Source organism: Protopterus annectens, chromosome 6.part0, assembly GCF_019279795.1.
Source record: "Protopterus annectens isolate FY-2018-M chromosome 6.part0, PAN1.0, whole genome shotgun sequence".
Lineage (NCBI taxonomy): Eukaryota > Metazoa > Chordata > Ceratodontiformes > Protopteridae > Protopterus > Protopterus annectens.
In genome coordinates, this window is record NC_056737.1 from 177434802 (window position 1) to 177458391 (window position 23590).

At 36.9% G+C, this 23590-nt stretch overlaps 1 protein-coding gene across 1 annotated transcript in view; it reads left to right on the forward strand.

The window, feature by feature from the left end:
* TMEM63C (transmembrane protein 63C) overlaps positions 1 to 23590 on the forward strand; it is a 2716247-nt gene that overhangs the window by 1499687 nt on the left and 1192970 nt on the right. The window lies entirely within an intron of this gene.

Consider the following 23590-nt stretch of genomic DNA (forward strand, 5'->3'; position numbering starts at 1 on the left):
CCAAGAACTATATCTCCAAAACATTTCATGTTCCATTCTAATTTCTTCTAAAATTTTTATCAATAACAAAATAGAAACGTAATGATGTTTATCATTTTATTACATCTTCACCAGTCTGTTCACATAGGATAAAGTACTTTGTGCAAATAACCTTAAAACAAAATGATATGGCACAGCAGATATGTACATATACTATCTGTATCTATCTATATATCTATATATATATATATATATCTATACATATATATATATATATATATATATATATATGCATTATGGTCATGCGTTTCGCTCTTTGACAGATGGAAGTACAGGGTTGTTTGTTCAATCATCTGGTTTACCGAATGGATGATCCTATTCATTCAGTCCATCTGATCACGTGTCATTGAACCACTTGTCAGATCCAATACAACAGAATCTGTGCTCCAGCCTTGAGCCCGTTTAAGAATTTCCCTTCCTGTGATGCACCTCTTTCTTTTGTCACCTCAGATCTCATTTGCCACCTTGGGAACAGAAGTGGGATCTCTTGCAGATAAGTGCCTTATTTTCATAATCTTATTCAATATTTCTAAGACTTTTTTTCTCTTAGCATAGATACTACATAAAGTTCTAATGTAGTTGTTGTTGTTTAAACCTTATTAGTTAGCAAGTAGTTTCTCGTTTTTTTTTCTACCTGTCAACGCCTTCTTCTCGATGATCTGCCACCCTTAGCCATTCCTTCCCTTACTATTAGGCTTGGTTGTTTAGTTAGTTATTGGTGTGCTGTGATAAAATTAAATATAGATTCTAGATATTTAAGGTTCAGATACTTTATGTGTAATTAAACGTATTCCTTATTGGTGTGCTATGTTAAATTTTGGTTACAGATGCTTATATGTTAGATACCTAGATCTAGAATTGAGAATTATAGCTGTTAGAGTTTTTATGTGCGCATAAAAGTTTTCTTCCATGTTGAACTGTTATTTGTAAGAAGGAAAAGCACACCAGCTGTAAGAAAGTATTATGTGCTGACACAAAATTCTGCCTCTAGACTTGCATGACTTGTGCCTCTTGTCTCTAGGAGTTCCTCATTTATCTGTCATCTGCAAAATCTGGGCCTTCTTTGGATCTAGAGCTTTGGCAGACAGGAGGAATAAGTTCATTTTGAAAGACCTCCATCCACCAGATCCAGAAGTTTCCAAAAGCAAAAACGTTTTTGGGCATATCTTAAAAGCAGAAGGAGTCATATCCGAAATAGAGACTTTAGTGATGCATCAATTCGGACATTGGCTCTGAAGGTCTCAGTGTTTGAGGAGCATAGAGCCCAAACACCTGCTTATGGTCTTACTCCAGATCCAGAGCTCATGGAGCTGTCATCGTGTACAACTCCCCAAACAAATCCTCTTCAGAGAAGTTGAAGTGCCCTTCATCCAGACCTTCCCTGTCTCTTTCCATATGATCCTGCAGGTCTTGTATGAGCACCTTGGAAGCTGACTCGGTTCAACTGATGCAGAAGTTCCTCAAGAAGCAGATTGAGATGGAGGTTATTCCTCCATCTTTGGCTCCAAAGGCAGTTGTATCTGTCCAAATGCTCTCAATACTTGCTCCCTCATGGTCCGTATTTCAGCTCCTGTTACTTTAGAACCATTGTTCCTCCTGTATTCTGTGGCATAGGGGCTAACCTTCCATGCTTATTTGGCTCTATGGTGTGATTTGACTCTGGCTTTGTTGGATCTAGTAGAGTCTTGGACCTGAGGATTCAGGTCGGTGTCTTCAGCTTCACCAGCCCAACTGTTGCCTTCAGCTCTACTGGTGGTGTTGGAGATGTCTGCTTTCATCCTATGCAGCATTTCCCTCATTGAGGCCTACTACCTTCTTGGGTTCACAGGTCCCTCCACCGACGGCATCTACTTCTCCCAAGGGAGCGTTGGATATGTCAGCTGGAGTGGCCTGTTTGGATCAGATGGCAGTTGGTTTGGCCTTCCAGATGTTGAGAAGAACTATTTCTTCACCTATGACAGTGGATCCACAAGTACCATAAGTCATAGTTCCACCTCATGGCCTGCTGTATTCTGTTCTTATTTTCATCAAACATCCACCAGTCAGAGTTGCTGTGTTAGCCTCAGACCAGCAGCTCAGAAGCAGAGGCAATCCTCTGAGGAATGAGGTGGCACATCCCCTGATCTTCCAAAAAGAGGAGATGTAAGAGGAAACACCTAAACTTCCCATCAAAGTCTCCCACCTCTGATACTGAGTTAGAGGATAGACAAGTATCCTCACAGTCCCCCTCTGGAAGACACCTCATTTGGTGAAATTTCAGAACTGATGCACCAGAGGGGAGCTTGTCCCATCAACCCACCCTCAAAATGAGGAAGTATTGTTTGAGCCTATGGAATGTCACAGTCTGTGCCCTGGGTGATCCCTCCAGTTGACAAGTTAATTGAATTAGCAACTAGGAGGTCATGACAGAAGCCTGACACCTGCAAGGCAGTCCCCCTTAAATTGGACAAGATCCTCCCCAAAGTAGAAACAACATCAGGCCAAATCAACATCATTGTGGTGGCAGCCACTGAAAAAGAACTTTCTGAAGACTCAACTTCTAACCATCCTGCCACACTACACTAAATAATCCAGGGTGATGGACAGGCTAAGGAACTGGGTGTATGCTTTGGGCACCTCTGCACTTCAGGCCTTGAACTTTGGCATACTTCTGAACAGGTTTCAGAGAGATTTGTCCCAGCAGACTTTATCTGCTCTAAAAACCCACTGACACCTGAGTCAAAGAAACAGATTGAGAGTACCTGGATTACCTGTCCAGCAGTCGAGGGGGTGGGCAGAATTAGGGATATCATGGGTTCTTTTCCAAGCAATGTCTCTAGAATCCCTGAAGGTCTACGCAACTGCTCCACTCTGGAGGCAATCAAGGGTCAACTCTCCCTTTATCCAGCCATGTAGCATGCCATCACGTAAGATAAATTAGTAAGGGAGATAATATCCTGAGGCTATTACATACCATTTTTGGAAACCCCTCCTCAGCCCCACTATCCATTGCTGGATGTTCCATCCAACCAGACAGTGACCACGTTATGAGAGATAGTCTCTGTTTTTACCAAAAGAGACATCCAAGAGGTACAACTAGATCAGATCAGGTCAGGATTTTATTATAATTCTTTTTGGTTCTGATGAAAACCAAGAACTTCAGGACTATTTTGGACCACAGCCTCCTGAATATATATATGAGAAAGACATAATTCAGAATGGACCTGGTACAATTGATTCTAACCTGCCTCGTGGCAAATTAATGGACATATTCTTCAGAGAGCTTATCTTTGCAAAAAGTCCAGGAGATTTCTAATCTTCCTAATTGGAGTCAATTATTACCAATTCAAAGAACAGATATTTGGTCTCCCACAGCCTCCAGGGTGGTCATCAAATGTATGGGTGTCATAGCAGCTCATCTACAACTTCAGGGATACAAGTTTTTCCCACATCTAGATGACTGACTCCTGGCTATCCCCTCAATGGAGTCTCTTCAACAAGCCAATGATTATCAATTATCTTCTTCATCTTTACAAGCGCCTTTGCATATCTGTAAATCTGCCCATCTTTATCCCAGGTCAGAACATAGCATTCCTGGGATGTGACTTGTATACCATTCTCTCTCTCTCTCTCTCTCTCTCCTTTATCTTTCTTCCTCAGGACAAAATTCTGACCTTACAATCCACAGTCAAGCATTTAACAACCCTCCTCTGCAGCCTTGGTTTTCAGAATTTTAGGTGTGGTGACCTCCTGAATTTTGATGGTAGAATTTGCCTGCTTCCATATGAGAATATTACAGTGTCTCCTTCAATCTCAGTGATCATAGAGCTTTCATCCTCTTTCAAAGACTATAGTTGTCACAGAATCCTGCAAAAGACAACTTCAGAGGTGGTTACAATCCCCAGTGATTCGGGTGGATGACAATTTCTGACTTCACTCCTAATAGCAGCAGTAACTATGGAAGCATCCTCACTTGGGTGAGGGAGGGGACATTATGAGGGGAGAATGGTTGAAGGTCTATAGATGGATAATGAAGCCAGTCTTCACATAAATGTCTTGGGAGTTGAAGGCAGTCCTCTTAATGTTGCTGGAAGTTCAGGGCTGCTTTCCACAAGGTGTGCTATCCATCCAAATGGACAAAATGACTGTAGTATGAGATGTTAACAGACAAGGGGAAACCAGATGTTACCCTTCATGTTGAGAAGTTATCAGTGTCTGGCAATAGATGATGACTTCCCACCACATTCTGGTACCAACACTCATCCTGGGGATATTCAGCTGACTTGTGGACATGCTGAGCAGGGATCTCTTAATGCCGTATGAGTTGTCCCTTAATACAGCAACAGCCAAGAAGATATTCAGTCATAGGGCCACTCCCTGCTTTGATCTATTTACCACCCCACACAACACTAAATACAGCAACTGTTTTGCCATGATTCACCCTACAGGATAACCACCAAGTGATGCACTGTCACAACAATGTCTTTTGGGCTTCTAAAAGCATACCCACCTTTCCCCTGATGTCCATATTTCTACAGAAAGTTTTGAGTTGTAAGGCAACTATTATTCTCATTGACCCCCTTTTTGCCCAGACAGATTTGGTTTTCCCTTCTAATGCCTCACTTGAAGGAGCCTCCCTGGCTGCTGGTTACGGTTCTGGAGCTGATCTCCCAGCCCTCCAGGGAGCCTCAACCCGACCTACAAAGTGTGAAGCTAATCACTTGTTTTCTCCAAATCCAGTGATGACTAAGGATGATTATTTTCCTACTGTGGTAGTCAAGATTTTAACAGCTTTTCAAAAAAACTTTCACTTTAAAGATCGATTGTAGCAAGTGGAGAAGATTTGTTTCTTGAGCTTGCTCACACAACACTGATCGTTTCTCAGCTCTCTCTTACATCTCTTATTGATTCAGGTTCTAGTTTCTCCACTATCAAGGTCCACTTGGCTGTGGTTTCTAGCTTTCACACTGAGCTTCAAGGGCATTCTATGTAAGGCATTTCGTAAAGCCATCTTTTTGTTAAGATCACCAATCAGAGATCCAATTCCTTCATGGGATTTGAATTTTGTTCTGGAGACTCTCACAAAACTGCCATTGAGCCATCATCCTTAGCAGAACTTAAATACCTGTCTTGGAAAACTATTTTTCTCAAAGCCATCACTTCAGTAAGAAGGATTTCAGGATCCCACACTGTATCCTCCTTGCCTCCTTGTTTTATGTTCCATAAGGACAAATGCTTCTTTTATTCCAAAAGTAGATTCTGAGTCAAACATTTCCCAACCAATTCATCTACCGGTTGTCTTTTCAAATTCAAATTACAGAAACAAATGAGAATAGTTATTGCATATCTAGGATATACTTAGACAATTGAATTTCAACCTTCATATAATAGAGTCTTTCAGAAAGGATGAGCAGCTTTATATTTCATTTATTCATAACAAAATGGGAAAAAGGTGTCCAAGGTATCACTTTCAAGATGGCTGTCAGACTGCATTAAATTCATTTATACACTAAACACCAAAACTGTTTCTGATAAATCAAGGGCTAATTTTGCTAGAGGCATGACAACTTCTACAGCCTTTTTTCAGAGCTTCACCAGATGATATTGGTTAGACAGGCACCTGGTCATCCATGCATACCTTTATCAAACATTACAAGTTGGACTGCACCTCCACAGGTAGAGCATCCTTTGGTGCTACCATCCTTAAGGGTCTCATGTCATGATTCTACCTGGGGTCTCCATAGTTTGAGATTCTGACCCCCATGTCAGATCTGAAGGACTGAAATAATTGGATATGAAAGTTATGTACTAACCCTAATGATAGATCTTTTCATTGCAGTCCATCAGATATGACAACCCTCCCACCTTTTTCCCTTCCCTATTGTAAGGCCTGAAAGATCCTGTGGTTAGAGTTCACAGATTAGTTGTGTGTAGGTTTTATGGTGCCAAACAAGGTTTCAAGTAACTAGGAGAGGAGTGCATCATGGGAAGCAAAATTCTTAAAAGGGCTCAAGGCTAAGCACAGCTTTTGGCGGTCGGATTTGACAATTGCTTGAGGATCTATGTGTCATATCAGATGGATTGGAATGAAAGGATTTATTGTTAAGATAAGGACATAATTTTTGTTTTTATTGTATGTATGCTTTGTCATTACAGCAAATTATATATATATATATATATATATATATATATATATATATATATATATATATTAGGTGTGTGTGTGTGTGTGTGTGTGTGTGTGTGTGTGTGTGTATGCACGTGCACACCCATGTGAATGTTTGCAGGTTAGGGTTAGAGTAAGGATTAGGGAAGGGGAAAGATTTACAGTATGTGCAATTGTGTGTTTTAGGTTTAGGGTAAGGTTTAGGTAAAAGGTTTTACTGGTGCAAGTATGTGTTCGTGCATGTGTATCTAGATTGTCTTATTTTGTGGTGGTATTACAGAAATTTTTTTTTAAATTATGGTGTAGGATTAGAGTTAGGATTAGGGTTAGCTTGCATTACAAAGGTTATGGGGGGGGGGAGCCTGCCCCTAACTTTAACCCTACACGTTAATGTTAAAAAAAAAAAAAAACCTTTCTGTAACACTACCACTAGTCAGACAAATTAGAGGCTAGTGTTATGGAGATGTTTTAGTGTAAGGATAGCAACAGGAATGTGCTTTCTTTTTTCAAAGTGTAGTAGTTTGAAATGTGTTCAGTTTGATGATATTGCAGTCTACCATACTATAATCAGATATATAAATATAATTGTAAATGCTCAAAAGTGTGTAGAAAAAAGATAGACCTTTTTAGACTGAATACACAAACAACAAAGAAAAAAAAAACAGAACCACCCCCTTACACTTCCTGCTAATTATATATATAATGCTGCCCCTTCCTTCAGCCCTAACCCTACACCTTACCTCAAAAAACCCTTCCTGTAACACTGTCACTATTCAGATGAATTTGAGTTTAGTGTTATGGGGAGCCTAGTGTTAATATAGGGAGAGGAACTGGTTTTCCTTTATCAATATCTTTAGTTTGATATTTATTGTGTTCTGTATTTTGTACATTTGAACATGTTTTTGTTGGTGTTTTCACTTCGACATTGAGTACGTTTGATCATAGAGAATGGAACAATATATGTCTGTATTAAACATTTTCTTATACTTTCATATTTCTCTTTACTTTACCTTTGTGCACCACCATTGTTATATAACTTATGATATACATACTTGTGTAATCACTATGTAATGCTGAACTGCCTGAGCCATATAACATAGCTAAGTCTGAAGGTGTGCCATGCTGTAGCAGTACATTACAGACTTCTGTAAAGTGGAGATCCACAAGACGCTTAAAGTAGTGTCACAAAAGATACCTCAGTTGTGGTTATGGTTATGGTCATACAGAATTAGTACCCGATGCAGTTAATCTACAATTTTGAGCAAACCAAATGTTTGTTAGTACTATTTTTGATGATTATTTTTATAAAAGTGCTATCAGTTTGTATACCAATTGCTGTAAGTTGGTTCATCCTAGCTATATTACCATACATAAACTCACTACAAGTTTTCTCAACAACTAAATCCACAAAGATAGTACTTCTTCTTCTCTTTCAGCTGTTCCCATTAGGGGTTGCCACAGCGGATCATCTGTTTCCATTTCTTCCTGTCCTCTGCATCTTGCTCTGTCACAACAACCACCTGCATGTCCTCTCTCCCAGCTGGCAGCTCCAATCTTAGCATCCTTTTCCCAATATACCCATCATCCCTCCTCAGCACATGTCCAAACCAATGCAATCTCGCCTCTCTGACTTTGTCTCCAAACCCTCCAACCTGAGCTGACCCTCTAATATACCTATTCCTAATCCTGTCCATCTTTGTCACACCCATTGCAAATCTTAACATCTTTAACTCTGCCACTTCCAGCTCTGACTCCTGCCTTTTATCATTGCCACCGTCTCCAACCCATACAACATAGCTGGTCTCACTACACTCTCGTAGACCTTCCCTTTCACTCTTACTGGTACTCGTCTATCACAAATCACTCCTGACACTCTTCTCCACCCATTCCACCCTGCCTGTACTCTCTTCTTCACCTCTCTTCCACACTCACCATTACTCTGAACTACTGATCCCAAGTATTTAAACTCATCCACCTTCGCTGCCTGTACTCCCTGCATCCTCACCATTTCTCTATCCTCCCTCTCATTGACACACACATATTCTGTCTTAGTCCTGTTGACCTTCATTCCTCTTCTCTCTAGAGCATATCTCCATCTCTCCAGGTTCTCCTCTACCTGTTCCCTACTCTCACTACAGATCACAATGTCATCGGCAAACATCATAGCCCATGGGGCCTCCTGTCTGATCTCGTCTCTCTACCTGTCCATCACCACTGCAAATAAGAAAGGGCTCAGAGCTGATCCTTGATGTAATCCCACCTCCACCTTAAATGGATCTGTTACTCCCACTGCAGACTTCACCACTGTCACACTACCCTCGTACATATCCTGTACCCCTCTTACTCTGCCACTCCTGACTTCCTCATAAAATACCACAACTCCTCTCTAGGCACCCTATCATATGCTTTCTCCAAGTCCACAAAGACACAATGCAACTCCTTCTGACCTTCTCTATATTTCTCCATCAACACTCTCAGAACAAACATTGCATCTGTAGTGCTCTTTCACATCATGCAACCATACTGCTGATCACTAATCATCACCTCCCTTCTTAACCTAGCTTCCATTACTCTTTCCCATAACTTCAAGCTGTGACTGTTTAGTTTTATCCCTCTGTAGTTAATACAGCTCTGTACATCACCCTTATTCTTAAAAATAGGTACCAAAACACCTTTTCTCCACTCCTCGGGCATTCTCTGACTTTCCAAGATTTCATTAAATAGTCTGGTTAAAAACTCCACTGCCATTTCTCCTAAGCACCTCCATGCTTCCACTGGTATGTCATCTGGACCAACAGCCTTTCCATTCTTCATCCTCTTTATAGCTGTCCGTACTTCCTCCTTGCTAATTTGTTTCACTTCCTGATTCACTATCCCCACATCATACAACCGTCTGTCCCTCTCATTCTCTTCATTCATCAGCCCCTCAAAGTACTCTTTCCATCTACTCAACACACTCTCCTCGCTTGTGAGTATGTTTCCCTCACTGTCCTTTATCACCCTTATTTGCTGTACATCTTTCCCAGCTCGGTCCCTCTGTCTAGCCAATCGGTACAGGTCCTTTTCTCCCTCTTTAGTGTCCAACCTTTCATACAATTCTCCATATGCCTTATCCTTAGCCTTCGCCACCTCATAGTACTCACCAAGTCAAAAGTGTAACAAAGTCTGTAGTGTAATTAATGTAAGAGAAAATCCATATAATAAAGCTAAATCACTGTTCCATATAAAATAAATGTATTGTCAGTAACTAAGGTAAAACATTAAATTGTTGAATTTATTACTAAAACTATAAATGTTATCTTATTTCCATTTCAATTAAAGCTATTTGCTTAACTTGGAGCCCCTTCTGTCTGTCACAGTTCTACTGTGCAAGTAATAATCCCTTTTAGAAAAAAATAACACACCCATATATTTATAAACATATAGTGCATTTACATGAATGCATTATATGCACTATATTTAGTATGCTGTCTGTTTATATTCTTGATTAATAAACAAGGATTTTAGTAATGACAAGCCACATATGGACAAAACTATATAGGATTATGATCAAATATCTGATTATAACCAACTTGTTATATGTTTGAGAAAAGGATGTCACAAAATTAATCTCAAAAGCAGAGCAAAGTTATGCTCAGGAAGTGAATTCTGACATTAGTTTTGAGAACAGACAACTACATTGTTATGATGAGAGACTCAATCATGATTCACTGAGTGTTGTTCATGTAACGCTGGACCATTAATGTGATCCATATCTATGAATGAACATAGATGGTTATGTCTTGGAGAGAGGGAGTTGGCTCTGCATACACACACACACACACACACACACACACACACACACACACACACACACACACACACACCGCTATCCTACCTCCCTAAGTATCTCCTAACTTACCCCTAGTATGACCACCCAGGCAGAGAGAGAGACACACAGACACACAAACACACACACACATACACATACCCCACCAACACTACCTATCCATTAAACATCTTGACATTTATCTCTAACATGATCTAACCCATTGAAAGAAGTGGGTGAACACAAACTTTTGGCCAAGTTAATTAGTGCATCTGCTGGTAGTCTGTTACATAACTGAGTGTTTCTGAGAATTGTCTGGCTGCATAAAGCACTTACCACAGACATTTCCAGGGGCCTGCATATAGCTAATTATTATATAGCTTATCCCCAGAATTTAAAGTTGGCTATGAACTGGAAAAAGTTACTGCCAGCAGGAAAAAGGACTTAACTGTTGGAAATAATGTGTTTGAATTCCTGAATTCCAGGCAAGATAATGTTATGGAGTAGAGTTTGGAATTTTATTAAATATATAAAATTATATTTACCTCAAAAAAAAAAAAAAAAAAAATATATATATATATATATATATATATATATATATACATACATACATACATACATACATGGTTCCCCTTTATAATCTCGAAATACTGAAATCTCAAATTTCAGTATCTCAAAACCATAAAGGCGAATGTTCAAAATCCTGAAACCCCAAAACCATGAAATACAAGATTGCAAACGTATATACACCACAAACCACACAATGCATAAACTATCCTACCCACACTACATACACAAACACAACAACACAAATCAACGTACCTACACTACATATAAGCAGGGGGGCAAGCCCCCCTGCACCCCCCATGTGGGGGGCAAGCTCCCCACACACCGCCTACTTATATATACTAACTCCGAAATTGCACAAACATGAAAAGACAGCAAACTCATACCCAGACATTCCACAGTCCCTCGCACACAGACACACACATCACACATATACAAACACCAACACGTCCAACACTTAGACACTCATACTTTCACCTGCCTACCCTAACCCACACGTATAACTTACAAACACACTCATATATATTCAGACTTCCACCCAAAACCCTTACAAAACACTCACTTACACATGTAAATCCACACACGACACTGTACACCATCCACATAAAACACCCAACGTAACGAAGCGTAAAGCCATAACTGCAAATTTGAGATCATTTGAATTTGCGATTATGCAATTTCGCTATTTTAAGAATTTGCCTTTATGGTTTAGGATACTGAAATTCAAGATTTCAGTATTTCGAGATTATAAAGGGGAACCATATACATATGTGTGTGTGTGTGTGTGTGTGTGTGTGTGTGTGTGTGTGTGTGTGTGTGTGTAATGTATTGATGATTTAAAATCATAAAATGTGATTGTTAATACTCTTTATGTTATCGATCTCTGAATGTGAAGTATTTCATGTATTGATTCAACCAATAAAGCTGTCATAGCCAATTTATAGCAGCTGAGATCTAAAACTAGTTTTTCCTTCCCATCACGAGTATGAATCATTTCATTACTTGCAAATTCATTTAATTTTCAAAATTCAGCTTTAGAGCAGTTGTAAAATGTCAATAAATATCTGTTAATAAAAGAAAGATTTTTTTTATTTGAGAGGTTTCAAGTGCTACAGTAGTAGAATACAAACTGCAGATGCATTTGGTTTGAATACAATTCTCATGTTATCTTATAGAAAAGCCAACTTTAAATTTAGTTTTCTACCGAAGGGCCTCAAAAATATACACAATTCTCCTCTTTTTCTATTTTCTTTTAAGTTAGTAGCATCAGTATTAAAAAAAGTGTTCCTTATTTGAGTATTTTCATTTTATTATGATGTTTCCCTCTGTCCCTAATACTGGTGGTAAAATATTTAGAGTTATGGTCCATTATCTTTAAACTTTTATTTCATGGAACGTCCACACTGGATTTCTGTTATTTTGCTCTTTGCAGGTCTCCACAAAGTCCAACAAGTTCTTCAATTCTCAGTGAGATTTACGGATGAATACTGTAGCATGTATGCTTCAATTAAAACAGATCAAAGTTCTCAGAATTCAGCATGAGCTGTGAAGGGAGGAGAACCGTAGATGATGGCAGAAAAGGGGATGAGACAGCACCACTAGCATATTAATGATGCTCAGTGTTTTTTTTTAATTGTGTTTATTGTTAGACAAAACTAAAGAGACATTTCTTTTTTTGACAGTTATCGATAAATGGGATTGCCTGTTTGAAAAGGTACTAGAGCGAAAAGTAATTGTTTTATTTCAGTCTATAGTAAGTGAAGAAGGGGCATTTGTGGGGTACTTGTTAAGCATTTAAGTGTATACAATAATTGGCTGTTTGCATTTATGTTGAGATAGTTTCCTTTGGTATCTTGTGGTGCTTTCATATTTTCTTATATAAAGGTCTCTACACCATTTTAGCAGGTAACTAGAGGCTACTTATGTGTGTAAATATTTATATTTATTTACATAGGGAAAAAGAAGTAAGGAAAAGTTCAGCATGAGTAAAGATGTTTAGAAGAGATGGAAAGATTGCTGGATGTGAGAATGATTTAGTAGTGCACCCTACATGAAAATGTGACCAGAAGGAACAGCTAGTGAAACCTGATCCACTTTTATAACTAGGTTACCAGAGAACTTGTCAGTGGGGTACCAGTAGATGTGGTCTAGTGGGACGGCAGCACAGTTGATACAGGTAGCTGTGGGAGGCTGCAGTGTCTGGCATTTGGATTTAAGCTGAGGAACTACACTGCAGTATGGTTGGTGAGTAGGACAAAGGTGCTTTGATAGGAATAGTATGTAACTAGTTAAGTATGACATTTTTTGTCTGTACACATTACATTCAGAAGAATTAGGCTCCAGAAACAAAGAAATAACACTCCTGAAATAATGAGTCCTGATGAGACAGTGCTTTAATATTACATGCATGCAGTTCTAGAGGCTGTTCATGGGGAGGAGTATCAGGCTGGTGGAAGAGAATTGGGGACCTCTACCAAGTAGATTTGTTGGATGGTGGAGGAAAGACATGGCCATAACTTAGGGGAGGTAGGACTGTTCTCAGTAGAGATGAGGAGGGACAGGAGGTTATGGTATTGTTTTGTAAGATCTTGATGGGACAGTTTTAAGGAGCACTCTGTGTAAGATAAATGATGGGAGATACAGGCTGCCAAGTGGATGGACCAGCTGATCACTTGACCTGCATGAGTAAATTTTCACAGAGATTGCTGTGGACATGTGAATGGGCTAGCAGCACACTGATAGAGAGAGAGACTGCACAAAGGTAAAGAGGTTATGGGACCAGTACAGAAGACAGGACAAGGGGAGGCATATTGGGAAGGTGAAAATTAAAGATTCACTAACTAACTAATTAATTATCTGTAGTATAATCCCATTTATTTTCCTTATGGACAATCTTTAATTATTCATCATGGGATGGGTAAAACCAATCTAACACTAAATGAGATAGGTTCATTTGAGCAGCAAAAGGGAAATTGGCTAGGCTTCAAATGACCCACAAGGACAGCTGTCCAGTACTTATCTATGAACCTAAGAAATTAAAAGCAGACAAATGTAATGTAATATAGTGAGCATATGTGGGCTCTACACAGTAATGCTTGTGGTCCCGATGGCACCTCAGATAACCTGGAGAACTGAAGGAACTAGATGAGCTGGGAAATAGAGGCGAGAGACTGGCCAAGGAAGGAAGTTGATTAATTGAGTGTTTCTTGACCAAGTTAATCCCACTAGGCCAGTGGCCTTATTAAATGGGAGACTAGAGCTAGTATTCATTATGACTAGGGGAGTTTTGACCAGAGCACCGGGAAAGTTCCCTTAAATTTATCTTGCTGGGGGATCTCTGTCAATTTACTGCAAAAGGATGAACGGGAGAAACCAGAGATGTACTACAAGGTATGGAGAATTTTTGGTTGAAAATAGCAAAAAAAAAAAATACCTCTTACAGTTGAGTGAACTGAATATGGTATGCTGTATGGGACTCTATTGTTAGCCCCATAGAGATTTAAAATTTCAGATATTCATTTTTAATTCATTTGGACAAACAGCCTTTTTGTTCTGATACCTTTGAAAATTTTGATATTTTAAATAACTTCATGAAAGGGGATGCTGGTAAAAAGGCATTTATCTGTGGGGCTCTTTTTTCTGCAAATGTCCAGAATATGAAAAAGAGGCTAATAGTTCAATTTCATAATGATTTACTGAATGAAGAAGATGTTTTGAATGTTTTTATTTAATTTGTAATAGAGTGCATTCTATACAGAAATTTTTGATGTATGACACATATTTTCTGAGACTGGGAAGTCTCAGCAGTGTTAAATGTGGAAAATGATAATATAAACTATATTTCTTGTGTTGTAAATTTAAAAGAATTAGATGGTGTGTTTACTGTAACATGCAGCCCAGAATGTTTTTTTTTTCTATGCAACTGAACAGCTAATTAATGCTTGCCTGAAAAGAAGATGCAAAATGTGAAGGGGGGGATTAGTCACATTATAGGTTCATAGGTTCATAGATTAGTACTAAGCTAACTGCCCTTGCAAGCCTTTTTAAGCCTAGCCAGTTATCCCTTGTGAGACTCAAACCCTGCACCTTTTGTTTGTAAGGCAAACACCTTAACCATTAGGCCACCCTCCCAACTGAAAACAGTTGTGTTCCAGGATTTAGAAGATGCAATAAATGAGTACTGGTGGCTCAATTGTGAGGAAGGAGACCATCAAGAAGAAGAAGGATATAAGGACTTGCAAAATGAGGAATACGTTAATATAAGTGAGCAGCAGAATGTAGAAGATCATTTTGTTTCAGAAGGAGCAGTAAGAGAAGGGGAACTGAGAAAGGAGAAACAGGTGAAAGTCTCGCAAGTGGAGAGAGGGAAATAATTATAAACATTCCAGAAATGGCAGCAACAAATAATTATGTTGAATGAAGATGTTGGTATGAGTAGGGATGCTCTTATTGAGTTGAAAACAATGTATAGAAAAAGGAAGGAACTTATTACGACCGGCAATTGTTTTTTTTCTCATTGCTGACTATTTTTACATTGCCACAAGCCATCTACAGGTGCACGCAATTAATCTTGACAGTTCTGAGCATTATATCCTGATGGAAATGCAAAATTTAAAGGTACTATGGCAAGCAATTCAGTGAAAAATAAAGTTTGAAATTATAGGAAGTGACTAGAAGATAATAGCCCCCCCAACAGTCTTAATACTTTCATACATTTAACAGAACAGTGCACATTTTAGTTTTATTTAAATGTAGCCAGGTCACCTTTTCTTATGGCTAAACCTATTGTTTTCACATCTGGGAGGAAAACAAAGATTAGAAAAGAACAGACAGCAATCAGTGTAAGTGGAACACCATCTGTAATGTGTTTTAGCAAGGGTAACCTCAATTTTAGAGTAGGTAATTATTGTGGGTGCATCTGTCAATTTGGGACAGTTGTTCTATCTGGAGGGTTATACTTCATTTGTTGAAAATGTACATAGTATTGTGTGCATGGTCTAAGTTAATAGGGGATGGGGTGTTTAGAAAATATATTTAGGTTTTTTTTTTTTTTGAGGTTTCCATTTAAACAAAAAAAGTCTTGAAAATGCGACATAGCTTCAAATGGAGATGAAAAGAAACAGCTGTATAAAAGATCAGCCTGCCAACCATTAGTGTGTACTGGTAAGACAAATTTTGGAAATACACATTAAAAAAACGGTCATGTATAATAGGTGGGAAGAGTAGAGTTTTATCATAATGGCTACTCTACTCAGATGATCTTGGAATGTAAATGGCCTTACACAGGTTTAAACAAAAATGAAAGAATATTAAATTATATTAACAAATTCATAGTGCAAATAGCCATGTTTCAGGAGACACGTTTGGAAGGAAATTAGTTTGCAAACTTGACAAAGAAAGGATGTCAGCATGGATATTCAGGAGAAAATTAGGGTAAAAAGAAAAGGCAAATAATAATAGTGATTGTTAAAGGGATTGCACTAGTGATGAAAAGAGGGAAAATACAGTAATGGAAGATTTGTAGTAATGATGAGCTATTACAAGGGAGGAGGATTATGCTGGGATGTATTTAATTGCCAGCAAAACTGATATTATGGAACTTAATAAAATTTTAGAAGAAATAATCAGCTTTCAGTATTTAATTTGCAGTAGTGAGGATGTATCAGGGAAACTAGAAAGGATAATAAACACCAAAAAGACACCAAAGGAACACAGGCAGCAAACAAACAGTAGTACGCCTCTCCAAAATAGCAAACTGCTGAACAGAAAAATGCCACCACGAAGTACTTTTTTAACGCTTTAATCCAAATCTGTTTTCATCAAACACGTCATCAGAAATAAAAAACACAAAATACCCAGACTTCTCCTCTTATATACAAGCTTCAATTAAAAAATCAATTAAATCAATTAAAATATTTTAGGCAATTAAGCATGTCAAACATATGAATAAGCAACATTCAAGATGAGTGCAAAGCATGGTATATGCCATCAAAATGTTCATGTTATACTGTACAGTATACACAAGACATAAAACATAATTTCTAGTATCAAAACTAAAAATATATATAAATATAAAAACTGTGTGGCTAAAAATATATACATAGCAAGAATATCCCAAAATTCATAGTTTAGCTGCTCTCAATTTGAGTATTGGTGCAAGGGAAACCATGTCATTAAGACCTGGGAGCTTGGTTGATTCTAACACAATTTGCTAGAAAGGAAACTAGAAAGGAAATGTAACTAAAGAGGGTAGGTTTTTACAAAAACATATGAAAATGTCTGGTTTGGAAGATGTATAGTCAGTAGTAGGAACAGACAAAATTTTTATATTACATAGTATTCCCCAAGCTACAGTAGTTGGCAAGACTGGATAGAAACACATGCATTTAATGGAAAGCTTTGTCACACATCCAATAACTAAATCAGCTCATGCACTGATAAAACTGAGATAAAATGCAGGGTATTGAAATAAAAATGAGACAGTAATGCTTGCACACCTGTCTAGTAAAAAAAAGGGGGGGGTTAAATAATGGGTAGTGGAAATTACTCAAGAGCTGTTAGGAAAGGTAGACATTTCTTCAGAACAATATCAAGTGAATAGGATAAAATTAAAATGGAGTTAAAGGCATGGCAGAAATAAAAGAGAAAGATATTTGGTTAGAAAGTAATAGGAATTATTTAGAGGAGCTAACAAAGATCAAATTATTGCAGAAAAAAGGAAATCTCACATAACAAGAAGAGAAGCAACTGCAGACTGCTAAAGATAAAAAGGGAGTACTTGGATAATATGCATGAGTTTAGAAAGATAGATGTTAAGCAGCTATTTTTGCTAACTCAGAACACAGAACTTTTAGTGCAATGACTTAGGCAACAGGAAGTAGAAGGGTTGTCACCAGACTTAGAGCTTATGACAAAAAAAATAAATAATAACCAGAGATCCTAAAGAGGCATTACAAATAATTAAGAAATGTTATAAAAAATATATAAAGCAGAGGAATATGGAAAACAAGAAAAAGCACAAATGGAAATATTTATGGAAGACTTAATAATGTCAAGGATAGATGAAGATGAAGCTCAAAAGCTAACAGTTAACACAGGAGGAGAGATGATAAAAAATGGGGATGTTTAATCAATGTACAGGGAAGTCTTCAGCAACAGATGCTGGAGGGAAGAAAGTGATAAATATCTGAAAGGTTTTGTTTAATAGTATTTTAAAAGGAGGGGAAGAACCAGCATCTTGGAAGAAACATTGGTGGGTAAAATTTGGGTAAAGATCCATCACTCTCAGCTTCATATAAACCCATTTCAATTTTAAACCATGACTATAAAATGTTTATGCCTGTAGTAGCTAAAAGAATGGTAAATGTGTTGCCAAAGTTGGTAGATATGAATCTGTACTGTTTTGTGATGGGGCGGCAAACATTTGACAACATTAACAGGACATTAATACATCCAGAGAGACGTAGAATGGAAGAAAATACCAATGTTTTGGTGGTCTTGATGCAGAAAAAGCATTCAACAGAATAATCTTGGATTTTTTGAGTAGGGCAATAGAAGCATTTGTATTCCCTGATAAAATAATAAGGTTAGTTAGGAGGACATATGAAGGATCTGAGGCAAGAATTAAAATGGAAGGCTCTCAGAAAGAGTATAAATGATATTGTAGTCAAGAAACATGAGATTGTTTTGCAGACAGTGGCATTTTGCATTTGATCCATCCAGAATAAGACATGTCAATGTTGTAGAACATTTTGAGACAGTTTTATATCTTTTTGGGATATAAAATTAATAAAGACAAAACAAAGCTATTGCCATAAATTGTCTACCCACACACAAATTTGTATGCCAATGCCTGTGATTATGGGGACAAGATTAGATAAAGTATTTAGGCAGTTATGGCAGTTAATGAAATGTGGGAAGACACTTAGAAGATAATACAAAAACCTGAGAAACTAGAAGCTGTTATTTATGCATACGGATAGTAAGATATACGCAGTGAAAATCTTTTCAGTCTCCTTAGTTTTATATACAGGCCAGGCATATTTGTATCAACCAAATAAGAAGCTGTGGTCAGTAATTAATAAAGAGTTGAAGAAATTTATCTGGGAAGAGAAGAGAGACAGACTTAGTTGGGATGAGCTGATCCTCCCAATTGTATAAGTTTGTTTAGGATTACCTGATTTGAAAGGATATTTTAGCACTACAAAGTTAAGGCTCATATACATAACACAAGCAGAAGGTTATAATTCAAAGTGGAAAATGATTATGATGATGAAGTGGGGCAGGCAGTTCAAAAAATAAAGAGAGAGTTAGAATTCAGATGCAGATCTTTATGGAGAATAATAGCCATATATAATAATGGACTTACATTAGAAGCTCGAAATACTGAAATGTCAAAATTCAGTATTTTGAGCCCATAAAGTGGAATCCTGAAAGAGCGAAAGCTCAGAAGTGCAAAATTCAAAACCTTGAATACCGGAGGTTTTGAATTTTGCACTTCTGAGGTTCCGCTGTGGTTACGGATTCAAGTAAGTGCGTGTGTGTATTAAGGGTTTTGGGTAGGGGCTGTGGTGTGTGTGTTTTATTGCTGTGATGTGTGTGTGCGAGCAGAAGGTAGCTTGTGTGGTGGTGTGTGTTTGCTTGTGTGTAGTGTGACCTCGGAGTTTGAATATTTAAGTAGGGGGGTGGGGGGTGCAGCCCCCCACATGGGAGGTGCAGGGTGGCTTGCCCCCATGCTTTTATGTAGTAGAGAGCTTATGTTTGTGTGTGTGGGGAGGATGGTGTATGTGTGTGTGTGCAGTAGTAGTGCGAAATTCAAAATCTCAGGTGTGCAAGATTTTTAATTTCGCACTTCTGAGTTTTCTGTTTTAAAGATTCGACCTTATAGCTTCGAAATACTGAATTTCGACATTTCAGTATTTTGAGGATATAAAGTGAATCCATAATAATATATTCATAAAGTTGCAATAAGTATCCTATGATCTTAGCTAGCATGGGAATGGAAAAGAGAGTCTTTGCCAATAGTGATGACTGCAAGTAGGGGTACAGAAAATAAAGAAGAGGCTGAAATTTACTGGAGAAAACTGGCAAAGGAACCAAGGTATTGGAGCAAAAAACTAGAGAGATGAGACCAAGAAGTTGTTTGGACTACAAATTATTCTACCAGGTATTGATATCAGACTGTAGGCAAAGACAAAAGGAAGTCTGATGTGAAACACCTGGTCCTGTTGAGTTTCTAGTTTTATCTAGAACAGAAGCTGGTGTTAAAAATAGATAATTAGTAGGCATATAAAATATTGCTTTATGAGTATAAGAATCAATCAGAAGAGGTGAAAAAAGATTGGGAAGAGAGTCTTAAAATACAGTTTACAAGGGGACAGTGGGGGACATATGTATGGCACACAAACATGCAACCAAGTCCAGAGGATTTAGGATTTTTGCTTGGAAGCATTTTCATGGATATTTTATATCCCAGTTATACTTCAAATTATATTTCCTGAGGTAAATAGCAAATGTTGGAGGTATGATTGGGAAGAAAGAGATGACTGGTAACTTGTTTTGAAGGTGTAATAAGTTAACAGATTTTAAAAAAATTACTACAGAGTACTCTGATAGAAATATTGGATAAGCAAATCACTGTAACTAAGGAAATGATTCTTTTGAGCTGGTACACATGATCTGAATTGCCTAGGCATAGTAAGACCTTATTATATTTATTTCTGTTGGCTTTCAAAAACACAATCACTAGAAATAGAAATCAGAATCTAATCCAAATGTATTTGAAGTATTGAATATTTTAAAAGAGATAAAAAATGGAAGAGGGATCTTTGGGAAAGGAAATGAACAAAGTACAAAAAAGAAAGAAATGGAATTTGCAGGAACAATGCATGCAGAATAATGTCCAGGAGGAGGAATGAGATTTAAGGGATGACAGACATTAAACAATTTGTGTAATGTTGACCTGAATAACCATTGTTATAAAGAAATAAATCTGTGTAATGTATAATGTATAATGTATGCAAATTGAAAAATGTTAATATAGTTTCTTTTCTATTTATGTATGTATACCTATCTATAATATAAAGGTGTTTAAAAATGTTGTCAGGAATGATGATTTGAAAATGCTGCAAGGATAATTTTTCCACTTTATCCTTAAAGCAAATAGTGTCCAGACTTTAAATAGATGGTTTAACAATGTTAAAATGGTGTAAGGATTGTAAAGCTGACATGATCTGCATTTTAATAATTTTAGAATTACTTAAGTCAGAAGTAACAGTATAAGAATCAGTGGGGAACAGTGTTATGTGGAGTTCAGTATTTTTGGTAGATTTTGAAGAATCACAGTATTGTTAAATTTGTAGATGATATTTGGGTTTGTGAAATAACTCCAATACAGCCAAGGACAGCAGTTTTGATGAACTATAACATAAAAAGGATTTTAAGAATGATATTAATATATGCCTATACATCTAGTAAAGGTAGAGGATATTTATTCTCCAGAGTTATAGAATTTTTCAGTGTTAGTAAGAAAATTGTAATAATTGGGGATTCCAAGTGTGATGTAGGATAAAGAAGAAAAAATAGGGACGTAAAATTGTGTATAGATATGTGTAGATAATTTCACTAAAGAGTTAATAAAGAGAGTATACATACAGAAAGAGCAAATTAAAAACAGAAATTAATTTTATGGGTTTTTTCAAATGCTTTAAATCCGATAATGAGTGGAAGTAGCTTAGAAGAATTTTTAGATTACTTGAATATTTGGACAGAACTTAGGAATGAAGAAAACAAAAGAGAAAGAAACATTTGCAAGTCAGATTCTAACTAAAAGACTCAAGCAAGAAAGCTAATCCGCTACTGTAATGTAAATTGATCATGTTTAAGGAATAGATATATGTCACAAGAAAATTCTGATCCTGTGGAACGGACTTTCTCCACCTATTAAACAGAGCATCTCTATGGCCCTATTCAAATAAAATCTGGATGAACTGATGAGTGAATGAAAATACACCCACAGCTTATTACACCTATCCCTTATAGATAAGAGCATTATATAATGTTTCTACTATTGACTTACTCACATGAAAATACTATAAGGGTCCTTCATCCATTTGGAAATGTTGGGTTAGTCTTTTTCTGATCTTCACCAATCAGTAGTTTAGTAAGCACCTATCAGCCTATGCACTGAGGACATAGAGAAATGAGGGAGTTTTATAAAAATTTGGTAATATGGTGAGTGATGTGAAAAAAGACGTTTACACTAATGTATTTACAATTTGAAAAAAATTGTGGCTGAATGCAGCAAAGAAGTCTATGAAGAAGAATCTAAGATGTTTGAAGAAGCATTATGCAAAGGAGAATATTGAAGTAGTTTTATAACACACAATGAAAACCTTTTGTTAAGTAAAAATGAAAGACACTGTACAAAGTCAGAAGAAAATGACTAAAGGTAAAACATTCAGTCCATTATTAGGAAGACGGGTAAAATGTAGGAAGAATAATAGAGACAGACGTTGATAAGGGAGAAACAAAAAGAATCAGGCAGACATTACAGAATGCATAAACAGATATTTGTAAAAAAAATTATAGTAAAGGAGAAATGGGATGAGTATTTCTGGTCAATGAAAAAAATGCTACTGAAACTGTAAAATTATCGATGAAAGGGACTGGTGTTGAAGAATTAAAAAAGATTATTGCTAAAGGGAGGAGTGATTTGGTTTCTGTATGGATTTATTTGAATTATATGTCCTATAAGTATACATTAACAGAAGAAAATAGAGATTGTTTTGGAAGCAGTAAATGGATGGTTAGCTGAAGATATAAATGATAAAGAAATATTTTAAAAATTCATTAAATTACTATGGAAGAAAGAAGAAAAGGAAAAAGCTGTAGGCCTGTGACACTTTGTACTGTTGATTATAAAATTATGATCTCAATAATTTAGAAATATTTGAGAAGGTAGTAATAGAGATGGTTGGAGAAGGACCATATAAGGTGAAAAAGTAAATCTTAAGAGAATGAAAATATTTTTAAAAGACATTCTAAAAGAAATTAACAACAATAACATGGATGGATATGCAGTAGTATGCATTATAATGAAGTACATGACAGTGTGTCATTAAAATTTTGGGGGAGTATTGAGATATAGAATTCATAAGGAGGTAATACTTTTTTTAAGATTGTGTAAGAAAATGCTTGAGTGATCTCATTGATAAATGGATGAGTGGGAAAAGAAATCAAAGGAAAGATGGATGTGATACAGGGATACCTATTTTGCAGTGCATTATTTGGATAACTTACAAATGTTAGGTAGTAACAAAGGTTGAAGGAATGTAGAAGGGGCAAGAGTATAGTTATGAGATATAATAGAAATTCCTGTTTTAATGAACTATGGGGATGATGTATTTTAGTAGTAAAAAGCAAAATGTGGGTAGGAATAATTAGTTTGATGTTAAAAAGCATTAGGAAAATATGCTTAAAACTTAGTATGGCAAAAAGTAAAGGTTTTGAGTCAGTAGTTAAAATAGGAGGAATATATTTCTCTGTCAGCACTGAAATTTTGAGTATGAAGGTTAGGGTAGAAGTAGTGGTAATGAAGCAGTTGAAAATGATAGATAAGGAAAACTGAGCTGTATGTGTATGGCAATTACGTGAATTTTCATATGCAAAGAAGATGTATCATATACCATCAGCCATTTTATGTACTTTATGCTGTTTAGGAAGTGTATGTATGTTACATAGTGAAATGGATTTTTTGTTGGTTTGGGGATCTAAACTAAACCTCTTAAGAGCAGATATAGTATAATGTGAAAAATAAAAAAAGAAGATTGGGTTTAATTAAACTGTCTTTACATAGGTAATGAATAGTAAAAACATTAAAGCATGGAAATGATAATATTAAAATGAATGTCTTAAGCTACAAGTATGTGAGACAATTACAAGAATAACAAATGAAAACAGGAGTGGCAATGGATGGGGAAGAGAGATGTAGGGATATTGCTGGAAAGTTAAAGAGTGAAATATTCCAGTTA